The 23,854-nt window shown below is 35.5% G+C and overlaps 1 pseudogene; it reads right to left on the bottom strand.

Moving 5' to 3' along the window:
* Positions 1-22,163: 22,163 nt before the first annotated feature.
* On the bottom strand, positions 22,164-22,995 carry LOC143648016 (E3 ubiquitin-protein ligase MARCHF5 pseudogene; annotated as a pseudogene).
* Positions 22,996-23,854: the final 859 nt, after the last annotated feature.

Below are 23,854 nucleotides of genomic sequence, written 5' to 3'. Positions count from 1 at the left end.
GTGTTAAAAATGAACAAATGTTATTAAAAATACATGCGTATTTTCTTGGAAGGGAAATCTTTGGACACAAATTTATTTTTCTGAGTGTATATTTGGTATTACAGTAACATTACACCACTTATGTGATCTCATTGGAAAGATAAGGACTATTTCTGTTTTTCTTCCTAACCACTCAGGAAAACTTGTGTGTGTGTATGTTGTTTTAAAAAGGCTTATTTCATTACATGATGTTGATTTAAGGAGAACTTATAACTTTTACATTTGGAGTTAGATTACCATGGGAAAGATTTTTCAAATATTATCTAAGGTTACACAAATATGGACAGACCAGAAATTGTTATTTTCAGGAAAGGCAGCTAAAAAGAAGAACATATAACTGTAATTTGAAATAATCAAATGTTTCATTTCCTACCCTACTGAGATGTACTATTTTTCAAAGATATCATTTCTGAAGTGAAATTAGGCTAAGATGAAATGTATTTGTTTTATATCTTAAAAGGATAAAATATAAATAAGATTTTGGAATGAATATATATATTTTTTAACACTAGAGATTAGAGGTTATTTGTGAAATGGTCGTACCTTTATAACAAGTGCAGCCAAACTTACACATAATTACAGGAGAGGAGAACTGAAAAGTACCATTTTATTCTTGATGGTTCAGTTAATTATGCTTATTCATTAGATATTTTTAAATCACTTTCTGTGGACTGAATGCTTGACTAGGTACTGGTGATGCAAATCTGAACAAATTCGAAATCTTTGCTCTCATTGAACATGCATTTCAACAATAAAATATAAGTGCTCTAAGATGGTGTATTTCTTATGCAATTACTTTTGTGCTAAAAACTATAAATTATTATAAATGGAATGTTACATAAACTAATATAGGTATTTTTAAAACTTTTGGCAATATTTCCAAATTAACCTTCAGGAGGGTTGTACTACCATCAAAAAGCAACTAAAATATATTAAAGCTATTCTGTTAGGTTCTGTATTAGGGTTCTCCAGAAAAGTGGAACTGATAGGTGACAAAATATATAGAAAGATTTATTATAGGAATAGACTCATGCTATGGCTGGGATCAGAAATCCGAATTCTGTAGGGCAGACTGCAAGTTGGAAGTTCTGATAAAGGTGATGTGGAATTCTCCAGGAGAAGCTGCAAGTTGGAAAGTCCAGTGAAGGTAAGTTGAATTCTACAGGAGAAGCTGGCTTACTGAAGTAGAGGCAGACATTCTTCTTTTCTGATGTTTGAAATTCTCAGTTCTGGCTTTAAAATTTCCAGTTGATTAGATGAGGTGACTCCCCTCATTCCTGGGGACATCCCGCTTTGTGATTGTAGATGTAAGCAGTAGCATATGCAATCAACTGGCTAGAGATGCAAATCCATTTATGAAACACCACCACAGCAACAATTAAGCTAGAGCTTCTTAATCAGATTAGATATTATAACCTAGCTAAGTTTACACATGAAATCAAGCATCACAGGTTCTTAGTTTCATGATAATTTTCGTTTTCACTTTTTGTCCTAATATTATTCCCTAGTATTACGATCCTGACTCTATGCACACAACAACATTGTCTAAAACATTTTACACTTATTCTATTTCTTTCGGTAGGGGCTTTATGGTAGTAGATAAAACAACACTGCAGAGAATATTTTGCTTCTTGAAATGAAAAATACTCTGCATGTATTCAAATTTGCCATCTCCATTCTCTGGCGATTGTGTTTTTAGAGTATCAGAATAATTTTTATAAGAGCAGATTTAAAGTGTGTCCATGAAAAGTAGGAATGCATTATCAAGGAAACTCTCTTAGGACAGATTATACAGCACCCTCTCTGCCAGCTTTGTCACTCTAAAATATAAATTTTTACACTGTAAGTCACCAGGGTAAAAACCAGAAACAAAAAAGAAGTAACCAAGAACTGCTTTTATGTTCAATTCAACAAACATTTATTTATCATCTACTACACATATCCAACTTCACATGAAGTGCAGGTATTGTATCTGTGTGAGATAAAGTCTGTTCACTTTCGTGTACTACACTCGGTGAAGGCGTTTCCTCACCATTAGGAGAAAATTTCCAATATGTGGGATTATGTCACATACAGTACCTTGTATTACTCTTCATATACTAATGGATTTATGTTCCCCCCTCAAAAGCTGCCCTGAAGCTGTTGATTCTGAAAAGAGAAAAGCTTAATAATTTCTTAATAAGAATAAACTGAAATGTTTATTCCCTAAATATGTCTTTAAAATTGATTAAAAAGAGTAAATACATGTGAGGATTTTGCTGCAATCACTTGGAATTATCATAAAAGACTGTGAAAATATATTGATTGTTCAATGCAGGGTAAATTTAAGAAAACAAACTCAATACTTGATTTCAGAGATAGGAATGAGATGCAGTTTCAAAAACATAAATCAAAGGTCATTGTTTCTTAATGTGTATGCTTTAGATGAATCAAGAGGTACTACAGCTTGTTCAATACACTTGACAATATAAAGAGATAAATTCTGAGATATATTTGTTGTTTCATCCAATATTAGTATGCCTGCATCTCATTTATCACAGTGATATGTGGTCATAATGAAATCTATTATATATTTTAAAAATAATAATATATGAACCTCACTACATCAGAGTGATATATTCAGGAGACTTCCAACAAGCAGCATGTCAAATAAAGAGTGACTATGCTAGAGTGAAATTGTCTCTTGGTTATTGCCATGTAACATAATGAACTGGCAGCTAAGAAGGAGCTCAAGTAAATTGGCTTTCCTTACAATTGCAGTTTTTCATGGGAGAATATTCTTCACCTTTGGACAGTGCTGAGTTCTGAATAATCTGCTACCCCAAATAAGTTTTTGAAAATATTGCATTTCCTGTCAAACAGATAAACCCTTGATTTGAGTCCTGATCTCAAATTGTATTAAAACACTTTCTGAAGATATATATCTGAATTACATACATAGTAACATGGACATTATAACACTGAGTTTAAATTATCTTTTTAATAGGAAGAAACTCATCCCCCACAGCTGATTTCCAGCACCGTCATCCTCTCTGAAAGCAGCAAACTTGTTGAAAACTGAGTTATGATATAAATCAATGCAAAATATTAGTTTGTGTATGTGTGTGTATATGTGTTTTATTGATGCCTAGAATATGCATAGACAAATAAATTTGATATTCTTCTTCTGACTTTTTCTTTTGTTTGGTCAGTTTGCATTTGCTATATTAGTGAATTTTCTTTAGAATCATATGATTAACTCTATCATCTAACCAGGGAAGACAAAAACTGTTAAAGAACATGCCATTGAAGACCAACATTTTATTTTATTTTGTGGAATGAATGCATTTTTCTTCATTAAAACCACAACTGTGAATTCTATGAGCATGTGGCCATTCCCACACTTCATTTGCTGTAAAGTGGTTTCCTTGATCAGAAGCAATGCTGTGTGTAATACCTTGACAGTGAATAAGGCATTCCGTAAGTCCACAGATGGTAGTTTTGACAGAAGCATTGCAGGCAGGGAAGACAAAACCATATCCAGAGTTTGTGTCTTCCAGTAAGAATAAAACATTTACCCTTACATGATGGAAGTGGCTCAATATAATCAACATTCCATCAGGTCACAGGATGTTCACCTCAGAGAATGGTGCCTTATCAAGAACTGAGTGCTGATCTCTTTTTCTGGCAGTCTGGACACTCAGCAGTGGCTGCAGCCAGGTTGGCCTTGTTGAATGCAGGTTCATATTGCTGAGCCCATGTAGGGCCTCCATTCCTACAACCATGGCCACTTTCTTCATGAGCTCATTGGGCAATGACAGAAGTGACTGTAGAAAGAGGCTAACTAATATCCACAGAATGGGCCATTCTATACATTTGATTATTAAGATCTCCTTCTGCTGAAACCACTCTGGTAAATATCCAGGTGGTACACAAATTTCTTCTTGTATTTCACCTATTCTGAATTGTCTAGCCACATAACTTCTTCCCAAGACGTCTTTGTCACCAATTTTCCAATCATATTCCTTCCCAAGTCCCTGACCATCCAGCTATTTGTCCTTCAAACCTAAAGCATTGGTTGCAGTCTATTATCAATTATACAAATGTACCTCCAGCTATTTCTCCTTCAAACACAAGTAACAAAGAAGTGCCTTCTTAAAACGTTCTACCACCAGGAGCGCATCCCTTAACAACAATCCCTTAGCAACAGTGTCCCAGAAAGGGGTTGTAGTGCTGCAGTTGTCCACTTGTGGGTGGTAACTGTATATCAAACAGAATCATGCTTACACCAGGCTCAAGTTTTCTCATCTACAGTCAAATGATTGAAAGGAACTCCTCAAAAGGCCATATCTATGGCTGGGAAAGAAAAGCAATCTGACAAGAGTGGGTTCCATGGGCATTTGGGCTACTTCCTCATGTAACTTATGCCTAGAGCCTGTTTGAGCCTGATCTCATATATAGCACTTCCATTTGGTGATGGAGTGCTCTGTGCATGCCCAAATTTATGGCTTGGTGGGCCAGACAGCATTCAGTACATGATAGGCAACTCAGGTCTCATAGTAACTTGGTGGCAGATGGTTAAGCATTTAGGTTCTATGAAGGGCCAGCAGACCAAAAATATTTCTCAAAAGGAGAGTAGTTATCTGCAGAATATAGGCAGGGCTTTGTTTCACAATCAAAAGGGTATCTCCATGATTATCTTATAGGAGACTACCAAAAGCTTCAAGCAACATCTCTGTTTTTCATGAAACTTCCAACACAATGGATCTGCTAGACATATGGACCAAGTGGTAGTGCATGTTGCACAGGAAATAACCTGTTGCAGAGCATCCTTTTTTTCTAGTGCCTACCCAAAACAAGTAGTTTTCAGGTCACTATATAAATGGGCTTTAGTAACATACTGAATGAGGAATACGTTTTTTCACATGTAGGCTCTGTGTCTCTTACGTGATTGTAGGAGTGGCTAGATGAAACATCTTACCCTTTACCTTAGAAGGGATATTCAACATGTCCTACACCATTGGATGCCTAGAAATTTCACTAAGGTGGAAGGTCCCTGAGTTTTTGTTGGAGTTCTCTCCCACCCTGTGCCATGCAAATGCCTTACCAATAAGTCTAGAGTAGTAGCTATTTCTTCCTGTCTAGGTCCACTTAACAAGTGTCTTAAATATAATGTATCAATGTAATGTATTGTGGAAGGGAAAAGCAATCATTTTTCATGTGGGTAGATTATGACATAGAGCTGAAGAGTTGCTGTTTAAACAGTTTTATTTGCATGTCATATAGTCTATCCTGTGTACAATCAATGAATTAGTGTAGTCACCTACACTATCCGTATATTAACATTTCCATTTCTTCTGCAATGAAGGAAGAAGAGAAAGAAAAAATAAATAAGAGGAATAACTTTAAAAAATGAGTTTTCCAATTCCTTTCCAATAAGAGGAAATATGGGATTTTTCAACAAAAAACCCAGAACCGCCATATTTCCTCTTACTGACACTTAACTTTGGTATATTGCCTTTGTTAATGAAAAAAATGTTACAATGTTACTGCTAATGATAGACTGTAGTTTGAAACAATTGTACTTTTTGCATGTATCATCCCATTTTCAACACTTTTCAATGATGACATTCATCATTGAAAAACATAAAATGCATCTTATATTTGTACCTTTAATCACCATCATTGTACAATACAGGTTTTGCTAAGTTATACAAGCTCAGTTTTTACCCTCTATCCTTCCTTCTTTTGTCATACATGTCCCCAGCCTTCCTCTTTCCACTATACTTACACTCAACTTTGTTCATTCTACTTACAATATTGTGCTACCATCACACAAGATTGTGCTATCCATTTCTGAACATTTACATTCAATCTTGTTAAAATTCTCTACTCATTCAGCATCAAATGCCCAGTCTATTTTCTCTTTCTATTTCCAGATAACCTGTGTTCTCACAATTAACTCTGTTTGCTCATTATAGTGAGTTCATATCAGTGAGACCATACAGTATTTGACCTTCTGTTTCAGACTATTCTGCTTAACATAATGTCCTCAAGTTCCTTTCATATGTTGCATGTGTCATGACTTTATTGCATCTTACAGCTGTGTGAAATTCCATCATATTTATATGCCACAGTTTTTAATTTACTCATCAATTGAGGCATATTTGGGCTGTTTCCATCTATTGGCAATCATGAATAATGCTGCCATGAATATTCACATGCAAATGTCTTTTTGTGTCACTGCTTTCAGTTCTTCCAAGAATATACCTAGTAATGGGATTGCTGGATCATATGGAAATTCTATACTTAGCTTCCCTGAAGAACTGCTAAACTGCCTTTCAGAGAAGCTGCACCATTCTACATTCCACCAACAGTGAATAACTACCTTTTCCTACACATCCGCTCAGGCATTTGTAGTTTTCATTTGATAATGGCCATTCTAGTAGGTGTATGGATGTTTGCTCATTGTGGTTTCCATTTCCCGAGTAGTAAAGTTGAGCGTCATTTCATATGCTTTTCAGCCATTTGTAGTTCCTCTTTGGAAGAGAGTCTATTCATATCTTTTGCCCATTTTTCTATTGGGTTGTTGTAGGAGCCAAAGGGTTAATAGAAAACCTGCGGAATTTATTGGGAGTGACTGGCTTCAAAGTGGCCTTGAGGAAGTCTGCTGCAAACAGCAAGCTCCCAGCCATGAGCCTTATCTGGGGACGGAGGGGAAGAACATGTTCTGCAAACAGACTTGTTTTGTTCCTACTTTCGCACACAAAGTGTGGAATGTTCCCTTTTTGCTACCCAGATATCCGGGAGACTAGATTGAAAGTAACAAGAGAGTAAAGGAGTAATATACTGAAAAGCAGGCCTGGTTAGCAAAAGAGCTGTGAGAAAGGATATAAAATAAAGCAGCTGAAGCTCTTCGGGGCTGCAGTCATCTTGTTTGTCTTCTGTGTGTCTGTGTGACTCATTCCGAAGGAAGTATCCGCGTCTGTGTTTCTTATTTCACAGGGGTTGCTGAAAGACTGCAACAATTGTCTGTCTTTTTGTTGTCAAATTGTAGGATTCCTTTATATATTCTAGATAGTAAACCCTTCCCAATATACGGTTTTCAAATATTGCCTCCCATTGAGGAGGCTGCCTTTTTACTTTCCTGACAAAGTCCTTTGATGTGCAAAAGTATTTAATTTTGAAGAGATCCCATTTATCTATTTCTTCTTTCATTGCTTCTGCTTTGGGTAGAAGGCTTAGGAAACCACCTCCCACTGCAAGACCTTTAAGATATTTCCATACAGATTGTTCTAAAAGTTTTATGGTCTTAGCTCTAATGTTTAGGTCTTTGATCTATTTTGGGTTAATTTTTATATAAGGTGTGAAGAAGACATTCTCTTTCATTCTTTTTGGATATGGCTATCCAGTTCTCTAAGCACCATTTGTTGAAGAGCTGCTCTGGCCCATTTGAGTGGACTTTGCCACTTATCAAAAATCAATTGTCCATAGATGAGATAGTCTATTTCTAATTACTCAATTTGACTCCATTGGTCAATATTTCTAACTTTACACCAGTGACCATGCTGTTTTGACCACTGTAGCTTTGCCCTATGCTTTAAAGTCAGGTACTATGAGATTTCCCACTTCATTTTTCTTTATCAAGATATTTTTAGTTATTCAGGTCACCCTGCCTTTCCAAATGAATTTTATTATTGATTTTTCCATCTCTACAAAGTAAGTTGTTGGGGTTTTAATTGATATTGCATTGAATCTATTCGGGTAGAACTGACATTTTAACTATATTCAGTCTTCCAATCTATGAGCACAATATGTCCTTCCATGTAATTAGGTTTTCTATTATTTCTTTTAACAATATTTTGTAGATTTCTGCATAAGATCTTTTATGTCCTTGGTTGAATTTATTCCTAAATATTTGATTCTTTTGGCTCTAATTGCAAATGGAACTTTTCCCTTGATTTCCCCTCAGGTTGCTCATTCCTAGTGTATAGAAACACTACTGATTTTGGGTATTGATCTTGTATCCTGACAATTTGTTGTACTCATTTATTATCTCTGATAGTTTTGTTGTAGATTTTTTTCTCATACATAAAGGATTATGTCATCTGGAAGCAGTAAAGATTTTACTTCTTTCTTTCCAAATTGGATGCATTTTATTTCTTTTTTTAAATTTCTTTTTCTTGCCTAATTGCTCTAGCTAGAACTTTCAGCATACTGTTGAATAACAATGGTGACAGTGGACATCCTTGTTTGTTCCTTATCTCAGAGGGAAAACTTTCAGTTGAATGTGATGTTAGCTGCCAGTTTTTCATAAACTCCCTTTATCATGTTGAGAAAGTTTCTTTCTGTTCTTATCCTTCGAAGTATTTTCATCAAGAAAAGATGCTGAATTTTGTCAAATACCTTTTCTGCATCAATTGAGATGATCGTGTTGTTTTTACCCTTGATTTATTATGTGGTGTATTACATTATTTGATTTTCTTGTGTTGAACCACCCTTGCATACCTAAAATAAAATCCACTTGGCCATGATGTATAATTTTTCTTAATGCATGGCTGAATCCAATTTGCAAGTATTTTGTTGAAGATTTTTGCATCTATATTCATTAAAGAGATTGGTCTTTAATTTTATTTCCTTGTAGTATCTTTGCCTGGTTTTGGTATTGGGGTGATATTGGCTTCATGGAATTAATTAAGTAGCTTTCCCTTCTCTTCATTTTTTTGAAGACTTTGAGTGGGATTGATACTAATTCTTTCTTGAATGTTTGGTAGGATTCACATGTGTAGTCATTTGGTCCTGGACTTTTCTTTTTGGGAGATTTTTGATGATTGATTCAATCTCTTTATTTGTGATTGGTTTGTTGAGATTCTCTATTTCTTCTCAAGTCAGTATTTGTCATTCATGCTTTTCTAGGAAGCTGTCCATTTCATCTTCTTTGTCTAATTTGATAGCCTATATTTTCTCATAACATGCTCTCATTATCTCTTTTATTTCTGTAAAGTCAGTAATTGTGTCCCCCCTCCCATTTCTGATTTTATTTTATTTTTTTGCATTCTTTCTCTTTTTTCTTTGTCAGTTTAGCTAAGAGTCTGCCAATTTTATTGACTTTCTCAAAGATCCACTTCTGATTTAATGTTCTCAATTTCATTTATTTCTGCTCTAATCTTTGCTATTTCTTTTTTTCTGCTTGCTTTGGGGTTAGTTTTCTGTTTTTTCTCTAGTTCTTCCAGGTGAGCAGTTATATTCTTGATGTTTGCTTTTTCTTCTCTAAATATAGGTGTTTAGGGCAACAAATTTCTCTATCAGCACTGCCTTTGCTGCATCCCATAAATTTATTTTTATTCTTTAATATTATTATTTTTTTGTATGGGCAGGCACTGGGAATCGAACCCGGGTCTCTGGCATGGCAGGCAAGAATTCTGCCTGCTGAGCCACTGTTGTACAGCCTTATATCCCATAATTTGTAATATACTATATTCTTATTTTCATCTTCCTTAAAATAGTTACTGATCTCTCTTCCAATTTATTCCTTGACACATTGGTTGTTTAAGAATGTTTTGTTTAGCCTCCATTTATTTATGAATTATCCAGCCCTCCACCTGTTGTTGAGTTCCAGTTTTATTCCATGACCCAGAAATGTGCCATGTGACATCTGGTCAATCCTGGAGAATGATCCATGAGCACTTGAGAAAAATGTATATCCTGCTATTGTGACGTACAATGTTCTGTAAATGTCTGTCTGTTCTAATTCATTGTTTATATTATTCATAATGTCTATTTCCTATTGATCTTCTGTCTAGATATTCTATTCATTGATGAGAGTGATATATTGAAGTCTCCAACTATATAGAGTTTTCTACTTCTCTCTTCAATTGTTGTCAGTGTGTGCCTCCTGTATTTTGGGGTACTCTGGTTCAGTGCATAAATGTTTATATTATTTTTTCTTGATCAACTGAGCTTTTTACTAATACATAGTGTCTTTCTTTGTCTCTTTTAATTATTTTAAATTTGAAGTCTAATTTGTCTGATATCAGCATAGCTACCCCACTCTTTTCTGGTTGTTGTTTACATGAAATATCTTTCTTCAACCTTTCACATTCAATCTATTTTTCCCATGAGACTAAAGTGAGTTTCTTGTAGACAGCATATAGATGGATACTGTGGTACCAGTCCATTGCTTTTGTTGATGAGTTAATATATTAACATTTATTGTTCTTACTGTTAAGGCAGTACTTTCTTTCACCATTTTGTCTTTTGGATTCTATGTGTTGTATCTTATTTTTCTCTCTTTTCACCCTTTTAGTTATAGTTAGCATTTCTACACTCTTCCCCAAATGTCTATCCTGTCTTTTCCTATCTGCCTGTAGCACTCCCTATTATATTTCTTGTCAAGTAAATCTCTTGTTAAACTCTCTCAGTATCTGTTTATCTGGAAATATTGCAAACGTTTCCTCATTTTTGAAGGAAAGTTTTGCTGGACGTAGAATTCTTGGTTGGCAGTTTTTCTCTCTAAGTATCTTAAATATATTATACCATTGCCTTCTCACCTTCATGGTTTCTTCTGAGAAATCTGTATTAGTCTTATCAAGGTTCCTTTTATTGATGGTTTACTTTTTCTCTTTCTGCTTACAAAATTCACTCTTTATCTTTGTCATTTGACAATCTTATTTGTAAGTGTCTTGGAGTAGGTCTATTTGGATCTGTACTAATTGGGGTATGCTGTACTTCTTGGACCTATAATTTTATGTCTTTCATAACAGTTGGGAAATTTTCAGTGATTATATCCTCAATTATTCTTTCTGACCTTTTCTCTTCTCTTCTTCTGAGACACTCATACCATGTATATTCATGTGCTTCATGTTGTCATTCAATTCCTTAGACCCCGCTTATATTTTTCCAATCTATTCTCTATGTGTTCTTTTGTGTGTAGGATTTCAAATGTCCTGTACCAGGACATCTGATTAGTGAACTCTGTTCACTAACCCTTTCTTCTGTCTTTTCAAATCTCCTGTGGTATATTTCTATTTTGTTTTTCATCTTTTCTATTGTGCCTTTCAGTCCCATGAGTTCCGACATTTGTTTTTGCAAGCTTTTGAGTTCTTCTTAATGGTTGCCTAATGTCTTCTTTATATTTTTCATCTCTTTTGCTACATTTTCCTTCAACTCATTGAATTGATTGAGAAGATTTGCTTGTTTAGTTATTTCAACTTCTGTATCTCATTTAAAAACATAGAACTTTGAGCCATGTCTTTTGCTTCCTAGTATGACTTATGATTTTTTTAGAGGTGTTTAGGCATCTGATTTTCTTGATTAGTTTATTTTGGTGATCATTTTCTCTCTTTTGCATAGGGTTTACTTGATGGTTGACCTTGTTCTCTAACTGTTCTTTGACATTTGGTTCAACTTTTTTTAGATCTCTAGCATAGTTTCGCTTAACTGATTAGAATTTTTCAACTCTTATTTTTCTGATTCTTGCCCTGACTTTATGGAAGTTTTTGCAATTGCCTTATTTTCTTTTTTTTTGAGTGTAGTTATTTTACCCCTAAGGAAAAGCTCTCTCTTCCTTCTTCCTCCTCAGGGAAGGAGTTGATCTGCTGCTTGTTTTTTTTTGTATGTGTGTGTTTTTAACCTCTATATGATATGTTTTTAACACTCCTTTCATTACTTCTAGCAACTTTTACATGGAGGTTTGGATTTGGCAGGAGCATGCTTGAGACAGGGTGGGCTCAGCTTTTTGTTGGTTGAAACTACTGCTTATGTCCCAGCCCCTGGAGTCTAAATTATTTGAATGAGAGCTGCCACTTATCTTGGGCTCTGCCCCCAACCCCTCTTTCCTTGAATGATAAGCCCTTTAGGGAACTATCTCTTCCACCTGATTAGTTATTTTGTCTTTCAGTCTTTCCTTAATTCCACCCTAGTCTCAGGCAGGGCTGAAGACTGAGAATGCCTCTTGCTTTCTTTAATAAACTGCTAAAAACTAAAATCTGTTTCCAGAGACAGTTCTTCCACTCCACTGATTTGCTAATCCAGAACCAGAGTTGGTACCTAGCTCTAGCTGCCCCTTTTCTTGGGAAATAGTCCTTTTTCAGTATTCTGAGCTCAGTCAACTCCAAAAGCCTCTGTTTTTTATTTTTGTTTTTTTTTCTTTTCAGTCTTACTTCCTTCCTTAAATGGGGCTAACATAGATATCCCAGTTTCTTTCTTGTTTGCATTGTAGATTTATCTGTGCTTGGAGCTGGTATTCAGCAGTCTGAATTTGTTAATCAAATCCACAACTGGAGCTTTTTTTGAGCTCTCCTTCCCTTTTTCCAAGTGAAGAGGGCTTCTGTTCCTCTGCAGTGCAGAAGAATTTACTTACAGTTCTCTGCTGTAATTTATTAATCTTCACTGTTCCACTCATTCCAAGCTGGTATATGATGTGTCTTATCACAGAAGTCCCTCAAGCAGTTGTTCTAGACAGTTCCTGGCTATTTACTAGTGTAATAATTAAATTAAATCTCACACTTCCCTACACCGTCATCTTGTCCTGCTGCCTCTGCAAAGGGTTTCACAAAGTGGCAGACATAATATAATTTGATTTTTTTTATAAAGCTTAAAATTTTCTTGTGGAATCACCCTTTCAGTATTGAGGAATTTTAGGGTCAGAAAACACCTAAAATTTAAAAAGCAGATTCTGTTTGTATGCTTTTTTAAAAAATATATAAGCTAATTATTACTGTACTTCTAAGTAACATTATTTTGTTCTCAATTTAGCTTCTTGTTGCTATTTGGTGTGAACTTCTAGATTTTATCACTAATGATGATAATGAAAATCATGCCAACAATCATATTTAGGAACATACACAGAAATCATATTAGTAAAAAATCTGAATAATACTATCAATTTAACAGTAAAATAGAGTTATCGTTTTTCAATATTCAATATTTTCCCCCAAGGTCCTTAGGGGAAATAACATTTCTTTGGTCTGTTTTGAAAACAGGGAATTTACTTTTTACCCATTGACTTTACCTGAGCTTCTAAGTATTTGTTGCTATTTTTTACTTGTCCCTCCTTTCTCCAAATAAATTATGCTATAGCTTGATAAGACAGTCAAAAAAATCAAAAATGACATATTGAGGTGTTACGCACTGTTTTTCATCTGGGAGAGCTATAAAGCAAGAGGCGAGGAGGGCAAAAAGGAGGAATAGTGACATGCAGTGTCATTTAGTACTTACAAAGGTGCTGCATTGGAGAAGGGGAGAAGGGAATACAATGTAAGGCATGAATGAAACTACATAGAGAAAAGAATTTAAGCTGTGCATTAGAACATTCGATGAGCTTAGGGAATTTGAGACCCTGGCTGGAATATTAATTTTAGGAGTGTTATTGCAAAACAATAATAATGATGTCAGTCTCCCTCTTTTTCATCCTTCTTTTTATTTTTTTTTAAACATTTTCCTGAAAAGAAAAGCATTCTGTACACCTACCTTTAAGTAAACTATTTTATTATACTTTTAAGAAATTTGAAACAACTTAGAAATAGCTTAACTTTATGTTTAAATAACTTAGAACAAACATGCAGAAGACTTTAGTTATGTGCCTTACGGCAACTTAGAAAAGCAATTTCAAATTAATGCCCACATGGTTCTGCATCATGATCTAAAAAACAGGGAAAAAAACAGATTTTGATCTAAAAAATGAATTATTTACCAATAACAATGACCTTGATTTGACTGATTTCAATTTTTTAAAAACTGGAAAATGATTTGTCTTTTGACAGTTGCCCAGAATTAATGCAGATTAATGGATACAATTGCAAGATAAGAGAGTGTTACCCAGTATGCATGAATTGTTCTTAGGGATCTTATGGTTGCTTTACATGTGAAGAATTAACTGAACAAATTAAACATTTTAATGTGAAAAAATATTAACATTTCCCCATTGGAGCAGTTATCTTTTCAAAGGGGACACCCTGAATGACAAGGGTAGAGTTGGAATTTTCATACGAAGTTGTGAATTTACTTGTTTCCTTCTTACAAAGTGGTTAATCAGTTGGAGAACTGTCAAAGCTTATTTTGTGAATTAATGTGCGGTTTAGCCTAAACTTTTTAAAAGCCTGTTGGTTCATCTGCAAATAAATGTTGTGTGCTATTCAGAAGAGTGTTAAATGTTCCACTGCACTGCAAATTTGCCTAATAAAGAAGAGAGTGTATTATTTACCATCAACTTGTTAAACTTCATTACAATATTTTCACTTTTTATTGACACTTTACAAGTCAATTGAAATAAAACTTCAAGAGCTTTATACAGTAAAAGGAAAAAAGTATGAACCTGATTTTGCCCTTTGAATTATGAGAAAATGCCAGAATATTAGAGTCTGCAAGTTGTAAAGGTTATTTATTGAAGACAGCTATTGGAGCTCCTGGTATACCTCCTAATCAATTTTTATTTATAACTGTTCTAAAGATGCTGCTTTACTAATCAAAGAGAACAATGCATTATTGGGTGGTATCTAACATTTTGTGTGATGCCTATAGTAACTTAAATTTCAGAAAAAGAAACTGGGTAAAACAGGCAAGTTGGAAATAAGCATGTTGCTACCTGTTTGCCATTCTCAAACTTTCAATCAGGCTGCGGTTGCAAATATTAAGAAAAGATTCTTGTAATCAGTATAGAAAAGATATAGAAAGATCAAAATGGTAATAGAATGCATAGGGGGATGTTTTAAAATATGATAACCACATTAACATTAAATCTATACCTGTCCATGGGGATGGGGCTGACAGTTTTCTTTACATTCTTTACATAAGGCTATACTTTGCTTTAAAAAATGTTCCTTCCAGAAGATATATCAAAACATATAATGAACTATTGAAAATATCTCCATTCTTTTTACTAGATTATAAATGCAAATATTTCATTACTTACTTACATAAATGTTGAAGCCACATCTTCTGAAAATTGGCTGAAGAGCCATAAGAAGGAAATGGTTCAACCTTTTTTTTTTTTTTTTTTATTTACATGGACAGGCACCAGGAATCGAACCTGGGTCCTCTGGCATGGCAGGCAAGCATTCTTGCCTGCTGAGCCACCGTGGCCCCCCCAAAATGGTTCAACTTTTATTCATTCCTCAAACATCTCCATGCATTATAACCCATCTAATGGATTTTAGGATTTTTAAAAATATTTATAGACATTATCTGGAAAATGTAAATGTCTTGAAACGTGCTATCAAAAGAATATATAAATTTTCTACATTTTAAAACTAGCTAAAATGAAGAAATGCTTTAAACACTGCAGGTAGAATTCTTTTCAAAAGATTTCTATTCTCTCCTCTATTTATTTCCAAATAGCATCATCTTTGTGTAAACACAATGATTAATTAAGATTGCTTTCCAATGCTTTAGGTAGCTGCATTTATTTTCTATCTTTGCTGACTGACCCCATCTCTGCTGACCCCATTCTGGAACTCCTCCACCTATGCTAGACTTTGGTTCTGCTAGTTAAGGACAAAGGTTAGCTTTGACTTTGCAGTTGGCCAAACCATACAGAAATATATTTTTTGCTCTGTCTGAGGCCTTTAGTCACATAATCATAACATCATATCCAGAGGCCAAATAACTTAGAACTGATGATAGATATCCACTTTCTTCATTCTTATTTCTTCCCTTCCATCAGAATTAGAAGGTCATGACCAGAAATGGGATTCTGCATTGCATAAATTGTTTCATATAAGTTGGTCAGAAAAAAAATTCAACTCCATATAGAGGTGAGCACCTTTATTCATTGACTCAGCTCTTTCAGTCTCATATAAATAGCAATGTTTGGATTAAAAGATGTGGGGACCATTTTCAAAAGAAACTATGTGATGAGTAGATTGGAGACTGAAATTAGTCTGTACCTACAAAATACAAACTGTTTAATTTTTACCTTATACTTACAAACTGCATTTTTGGTTATTTTAATAATGCATGCATATAATAGTCGATTTAGAATGTATAGAAAAGAGAAAAAAGATAAGGACAAGCACCTCTATTTCCAGAGTTAGACATTGTTAATATGAGGTTTAAATTCTGTTCTGTTTTTATTTAAAAAGAAATAGTAGGGCAGGTCACAGTGGCTCAGCAGGCAGAGTTCTCACCTGCCATGCCGGAGACCCAGGTTCGATTCCGGTGTCTGCCCATGCAAAAAGAAAAAAAAAAAAAAAGAAATACTAAACATTGCATTGCCCAAGTTATTCAAACTTTGTGCATATTATAATAATCATTTTTAATGATTTCATAATGCTTCAAAGTATATGTAACATAATTTATTAATCCCCAGTTGTTGGAAAAATTGCTAGTTTAAGTAAATGTCTTTATTACAACCTGAATTTTGAAATTTAGTCATCAGAATAAAAATTCTTTGCCTTATAATGACATAAAAATTTACATCCAACCTCAAGTAGAGACCACAACTAGGGAATAAGTGTTTTTCTGTTAAAATGTTTTATTTTACTATTTTTTATTATAACCACATTACTTCTGGGGCAAGTATTTTATTATGAATTTCAGTGCCTGATACCAAGAATTAGTTTTATCCTCCATATAGCAATTTTAATAACATATCAAAGTGTTTTTTTTAGGTAAAGCCACAATTTTAATAACATATCAAAGTGTTTTTTTTTGGGTAAATCCACAATTTTAATAACACATCAAGGGTCTATCTGGTTTAGATAAAGCCACAGATTTATTTATTCACAGACTCTCAAGCAAAGACTTCAGAACTGAGAATAACTGTAAAATATGATTCAGTTTTTAATCTAAACATGACTCAACTTTAAAAACATGAATACTCAAACACAAAGCATTACTTCTGTAGTAAATATTATAATTTAGAAGAGTATGAAAGAAGAATATTATTGTCAGTGTTTATTTTACTATTCCTTTGTTTGAAAAGACTCCTTAACCGGAAGAAATTATTTAAACCATTGTTTCAAATTTTTTATTTATTGCATATGAAAACACTGAGGCATTTCTTGCATATGAAAACACGGAGGCATTTCATAAAAAAAAAAAGCTGTTTAATCCATTTCTTGCTGACTGACAAACACTGGGATTGCAAAAGGTTTTTTTTAATCCATTTAGACATAACATTTTAGCAAGTCGTTTCTTCTTGTACCTTCCATTATGTCTTCTCTTAGCATGCAGGGTCAGTGGTTATTTTCAATGGAAATTCTATTAGCTGTAATTCATTGCTACCATTAATCAGATCATATCTCTCTAACAGCTAACTAGGATTTCCAGTGTAAGCCTCGATAATTTTCGAGGATATAGGGAAGTTTAAAATGACTGAAATTCTTAGATAAACTCCAGCTTTCTTACAGTTTTAAGGGCTTAATGAAAACAAGTGGCAATCTTTTCATAGCAGGGCTTCTCCCAATGACACAAAGGCTCAGGAAGCCAAAGCAATTGGATTTTACCATGATACGTCCAGCTTCCTTTTAAAAACCAAATACTTGCTACTGACTTATGGTTTTCCTCTCTAATGCTCCCCAAGACATAGTCATTCCTCTTCAAAATGGCATTGCTTATATTAAGGTGAAAAAGACCTCTTACAGGTCCCATGATGGCACATTTTGTTTCTGCTCCTGGAAAGTAGGCAAGTATGTGAGCTCAAGCACAAATGCTTTCTGAGAAGTCTTCTTTCCTTTTAGGTATCTCATCCTGCCCACATACCTGGCTACCTAGATTCTAAGCTGTGTGTGATTCCCTCCTGTGACATAGCCAACTGAAGCAATATTTTATTTGAAAGAAATAAAGGATGATGCTTCATCCTTGTCCTAACTCAGATCCCTATAAAGCTATAAAACTGGGCATCCCCTCATGCCCCTGCTTCATCTTCCCCACCATTACGTCCCAATATTTTCTAAAAAAGTTTATGAAAAAGCCATATGTCTTTTTTTCAATTAAAAGTGCTATTGACCCATATCATTTGTTACTTTTGTTCCCAGTAATCAATGCCACTCAAAATAAAAGAAAAGGGAGGCAAGGTTGTTTCTCACATTAAACTGGTATATTTTCTGTTAGTAGTTAATGACATATTTTCCTCTTTCCCTTGGTTGTTAAGAAACTCAGATAAATTTTATGTTCACTTGTAACTCCATTTTCAGCTACCATGTATAGCTCATAGCTGATACTTAATAAATATTTGTATCTGTGTTTTTATTGTATGCTAACTCAACTTCCTTTTGCAATAAATAACCTCTCTCCACACTTTTCCTCCTCAATTTGCCATAACTATGTTGATTAAATTAAAAAGTGGCAGGGGTCTGAGGGAAACTTTGGGTGCAAGGAAGAGTTCTGTGGCTTGACAACGGTAGTTATGTATGTGTAAACATTTGTAGAAATTTATCAAGCTGTACCTTTTAAAATAGGTGCCACTTAATTATACCTCAATTAAGTTGACTATTAATAAAGACGGTGCATGACAAAAATATACATACATTTATCACTGTCTCTATCCTTTCTTCCCAAATTCAAATCTGTGTATCCTTCTCTACTTGTTAATAAGCATATTCCACACCTTCCCAAGCTGATCCCTATAATTGTCTGTTCATAATGTCCTCTGCAACTGTCACATAGTGAATGGATTAAACTTTAACTCTTATTTTTCCTTAAATATGCCTTTATTTACTTATTTTCCCCAAATAACATTTTCCTGCACATACGTTTCTCATCCATACTCATCCTCTATTTGGTGATTTCTTTACTCAGATCACAAAACTGCTTAAGGCTGCTCATCCTAAAAACTCTTTCTCAAGTCTGTTACTCTTCTGGCTAATGTTATCCCATCATATTTCTCAAAAATGTAGTCAACTTCCCTGACTCCACTTCTTCATCTTCAAATCCCTTTATAACTGACTTTGTTTTAATACTATTTTGGATATTTTCTTTTTCTTTCAAACACACAAAAACAATAACAAAAAACTTTCCCCCGGGGTGATTTCTTTCTTCACCTCCAAGGGCCTGGGCTGAGCTGCGAGTGCTGAGATGAGGTATGCTGAGCTTCTTGGGCTGTGCTACTTTGAGCTCTCTCATTTAAACACCAGCCAATTAAATCAAATATCATTCATTGCAGCAGGCACGCCTCCTAGCTGACTGCAGATATAATGAGCAACAAATGAGGTTCACGTACCATTAGCTCATGTCCACAGCAATAGAACTAGGCACCTTCATCTGGCCAAGTTGACGCCTGAACCTGACTACCACACCTGGTATGGCTGCTAAACTATTGTATGCCCTATGGAGTTGTGGATCTTGCATTTTATGGATGTGGACTTTTAAAATATTGTGAACTTATGTGGTCAGTCTATTTAACCTTTCATTACTCCAACAGAAAAATGCATATATAATTGCATATACCATAATTGGCAAGGACAGGATTTTCATACAAACTCAAAAGCTTAATACAATCTTAATGAACTAGAAATGATTAAGTCCAATTCCATCATTTTACAAAAGAGGAAACATTTCCCAAGGTCTGAGAGTTAGCTGATTTTCTATATGTGACTTATCACTATTAACGCAACTCAATTTTATGCTCTTGCTAACAAACCACAGTGACTGTCATTAAAATAAATACTAAAAAAAAATATTAAGCAAGTTTTCTACAATATTTTTGGGCTACTATATTTATGTAATGTGAATTTGTGGCTGATATTTTGGCTTGCCAAGGGGAACTACAATAAAAAATACACGAATATTTAGGCTGACCAGATTTGGGCAGTTTTGGTTTCTTAGTAAAGAAAATGGCAGATGAAGGAAAATTAAGGATGAGAAATGTGTGTGCAGGCAAATGTCATTTGGGGAAACTAAGAAAATAAAGGTGTATTTAAGGCAAAATGAAGGATGACAGTTAATCTATTCATTATTATTTGGCAGTCACAGGAAGGGCATCATGTACAGGGCAATTATAGGGATCAGCCTGGAAAAGTGTGGAATATGTTGACGAAAAGAGTGGAGTCTATAGACATTTGAATTTATGATGCAAGGGTAGAGAGAGTGAACCAGGGATAAGAGATAAAGGAGGACATGCAAAATATGTGACACTGCTGAATAAGCTGACATGTGTATCTAAAGGATTATCAGTCTTTAACAATTACAGAGATTACTGTGACTGTTGGCATGGCATTCTAAGGCTCAGGTCAAGTTGCTGAATAGTGAGGAGGCAGTATAATAGAATGGCTGCTGAAAATCTGTTTTAAGATCAGTGGCTAAGAACTTGAGCATTTCTAAGTGGCAGTATACTGCATTGTTTATGTATTAGTTAGGGTTCTCTAGAGAAATAGATTCAATAGGAAATGTTCGTAAATATAAAATTTATAAAAGTGTCTCATGTAACCACGGGAATGTAGAGTCCAAAATCTGTAGGGCAGGCTGTGAAGCTGACGATTCCGATAGAGGGTCTGGATAAACTCCATAGGACAGGCTTGCTGGCTAAAGCAGGAAGAAAACCTGTCTCTTCTGAATTCTCCTTAAAAGGCTTCCAATGATTAGATTAAGCATCACTTATTAAAGAAGACACTCCCCTTGGCTGATTACAAATGGAATCAGCTGTGGATATAGCTGATGTGGTCCTGATTTAATTCTATGAAATGTCCTCATAGCAAAAGACAGGCCAGCACTTGCCCAACCAGACAAACAGGTACCACCACCTGGCCAAGTTGACATGTGAACTTGTCCATGATAGTTCACCCGTTGTCAGCTTGGCAACTATACTCATCACCTTAAACCATACATAATTTCTAAATAGAAAACAATAAAGACACTTTTTTTCTCACCTAACAATACTCAACTGTCCTGCATATAACTGGAAACTCATTAAATCTCTCCAGAATAGGGTGCAAGCCCTTGGGTAATATTCATTCTTAGACTTGCTATCTTTTTTTTTTTTAACATTAAAATGGCTACTCTTTATTGAAATGGCTTAAAATAAATAATTGCTTCTGAAAAATTAATACAAAACTAGTTCAACAGTGATCATTACGGTGCTGGCCTCATCAACATGACAAGCAAGCCTAGAAACATTAGTATTGCTATGCTATAATAAAATGCCAAAAAATAATGACCTCGATATTTACGCAAAACTTCTTGTTTCCACAATGATCTCCTCCCTGATTGATATAAAGAAAAAGAGCTCAGGGCCTCACCTTGGTTTACACACTGCTGGTTTTCTACCTGCTGAAACAAGATAGAAACTCTAAGAGCAGGGACCAAGGCAGATGGGGGGTGTTCAACAAATATCTGAATAACTGAATCAATGAAAGAGGAGAGTAAAATAACTTCATTTTTTGCAAATCTTTCTGTGCTCAAACGACTATAAACTGACAGCTCTAATCTCTAGAAATATGGACTTCAAAATCTTTATTCCAGTGATGGAAGGACCTGATGACTCTCTCTCACCCTCTCTATATGTAATTCGGGTTGCACGAGTGAAAACTATATTATGAACAATGAAATGTCACCATTATATAAATGAAATTGAATAGCTAAAAATAGATCTGGAAGCCCTGTGAATTTTTACTCTAGACATTTTGGAAGTCATCACATGGGTTAAGAAAAACACAACAAATTCATCTGTTCAGATAATCTTTCAAATGGCTACATATATTTTTGGTTTGTTATTTCTTTATAACTAATTTATTTTACATTTCCTCATAGCAACATATGGTCCTGTTTAGAAGATAATCAAATTAGGCCAGTGAGAAAAATCCTCACACTACCTTCATTGAGTTGCTGATTCTAAGAAAACACTGAAAAGCAACATCTACAAAAGAGGCATTTGAATAAAACAACATGTGCATCTTTTAATATGTGCACAGTTTGACCTCTACATTTGTCTGGAGAAAATATGAACAAAATCCAAAAAGCATGACCATGCCAAGATACTGTTCGGATGACTGCCATAATGGAAGTACATACAAAACAATGAAATAAATCATATTCTTAGGTTCTGTGATTACTGAGGATTTTCCCTACCCTAAACCCTTTATTGTATTTCTTTAAAATAAAGGAGCAGCAGCTTATCACAAGTCTGCACTGAGGTGCATATGATGGAATCAGAACAACACAACAGACTCCTATGGCTGAAAGGGCTGCAAGAACACCTAGAAGTCACAATTTTATGCTTCTTGCTCTGGAGAATTTAGAATTTTGCGGTGTGCCTGATGTAAATACTGCTGTTGTTTGAAGTACACCTTAACTGCTCCTTTTATGACCACAAAAGCAATTCTGCCCAAGACTGTCCTTTGTAAATTAGAGTTAATACTACTGAACATCAGTTTACCAGTTATGGTCGCAATAGTAGGAAAGAAAAGAGCTCCACACAAAATTCGAGTAATAAAGACAATCTGCTAAAGGATTAGCCTCAGCTGGAATTCAAGGAACAGGACAACCAATCCCTGGAAATATACCATTCAAAATTTGTAGCTTATTAGAGTGTCTGCGCCATAATCTAAGCACATAGACCTCCCAGTGAATCATCTTGCCTAATATCAGCACCGCAGGAATAATAGGAAGTCCAAGTAAAAGGAATAAAGGATCAGCTTTCTCCAGAACATCCAGACCCTTTTTATGGCCTACAACCTGCATCACTGTCATAGCTCCATAAGTCACAGCTGTCCAATAGATAGAGCCAATCATTAGTCCTGCAGCAGCAAAAGGACAGGCTTTCGAGATCAGTCTATCTGCAAGATCCAAGATGTAGACAACTGGACCCAACGGTGGAAAAACTATTAAGTATTCAGCATTGCACTGAGGACATGTCACTCTGGCTGTACGGTTTCCTCTTTGTTTTTCATCCACCCAGCGCTGTAGACAAGCCTGGTGAACTCATTTTGTAGATCTCTTGCACCTGCATGGTTTCACCCATTCTGCTGTTCTATCATCTTCATCAGTGGCAAAGCACACCCAGCAACTTCTGTCCAGTGTCTGCTGCACAGCTTGGTCTGGCATCTTGGGCGGGGCAGACGCACTTGGCCCTCCCTAGTGAAGCCCCGCAGGGCCCAGCCCGGTCCAGGGACAATGGCACTGAGATGCTTTGGCAGAGTAGGTCTCAGTCCAGCAGTAGCAGCAAGTCTATCACCCAACCTCCCCGGGCTCTGTGAGCCCAGTGACACCGGTGTGCAACCTGTGGGTGTCAGGAGAAGGCAGTGGGCAGCAAGGAGGACGTGCCTTGGGTGGGAAAGCGGTGACGGCGGCCCAGGTTTCTGCTTGTGGCTAGTGGTTCCAGTCCGTGGACCACAGATGCGGAGTTGCTGCTGGCGAAGGAGCTACTAGACTTGCTATCTTACAACTTAAGTAGTATAACATGAACAAAACAGCATTACAGTCCTCGATTCTGTAACTGACCATGTGGTTGCAGTTCATATTTATCACTACATACTTCCATTACCCATTCCATGTTCCCAAGCACTTCATCTGGCCATGGTTCTTTACCTGGTAGGGTGACCCAAACCTTCATTCCTGAAGTTTCAGAGTCATTGGTAGTCCTGCCTGGATTGGGGTGTTACAGTTTTCCATTGATTTTAATCACTGGGCATGGTACTACTAAAAGACGCCCTAGGGAATCTCCTATATTCTAGGAAAACTCTTCTTTACCTCCATTGTGTAGTTGCAGTCCTACTTACCCTTGATAGGGTCAATCACCCCAGCCAGTAATGTAATCCCCTTCTTGGCTTATTGATCCAGGGGCATAAGTAGCCTAAAGTGATGACATGGCAGTCTTAGATTCCAGTTGAATGGGATCATTGTTGTTTCTCCTGTTGGAAGGACTTCGCCTTTTGGAACTAAAACCTGTAGACCAGCAGAGATC

This window comes from Tamandua tetradactyla, chromosome 10 (genome assembly GCF_023851605.1).
Source record: "Tamandua tetradactyla isolate mTamTet1 chromosome 10, mTamTet1.pri, whole genome shotgun sequence".
Lineage (NCBI taxonomy): Eukaryota > Metazoa > Chordata > Mammalia > Pilosa > Myrmecophagidae > Tamandua > Tamandua tetradactyla.
This window is presented reverse-complemented; position numbering and strand designations above follow the sequence as displayed.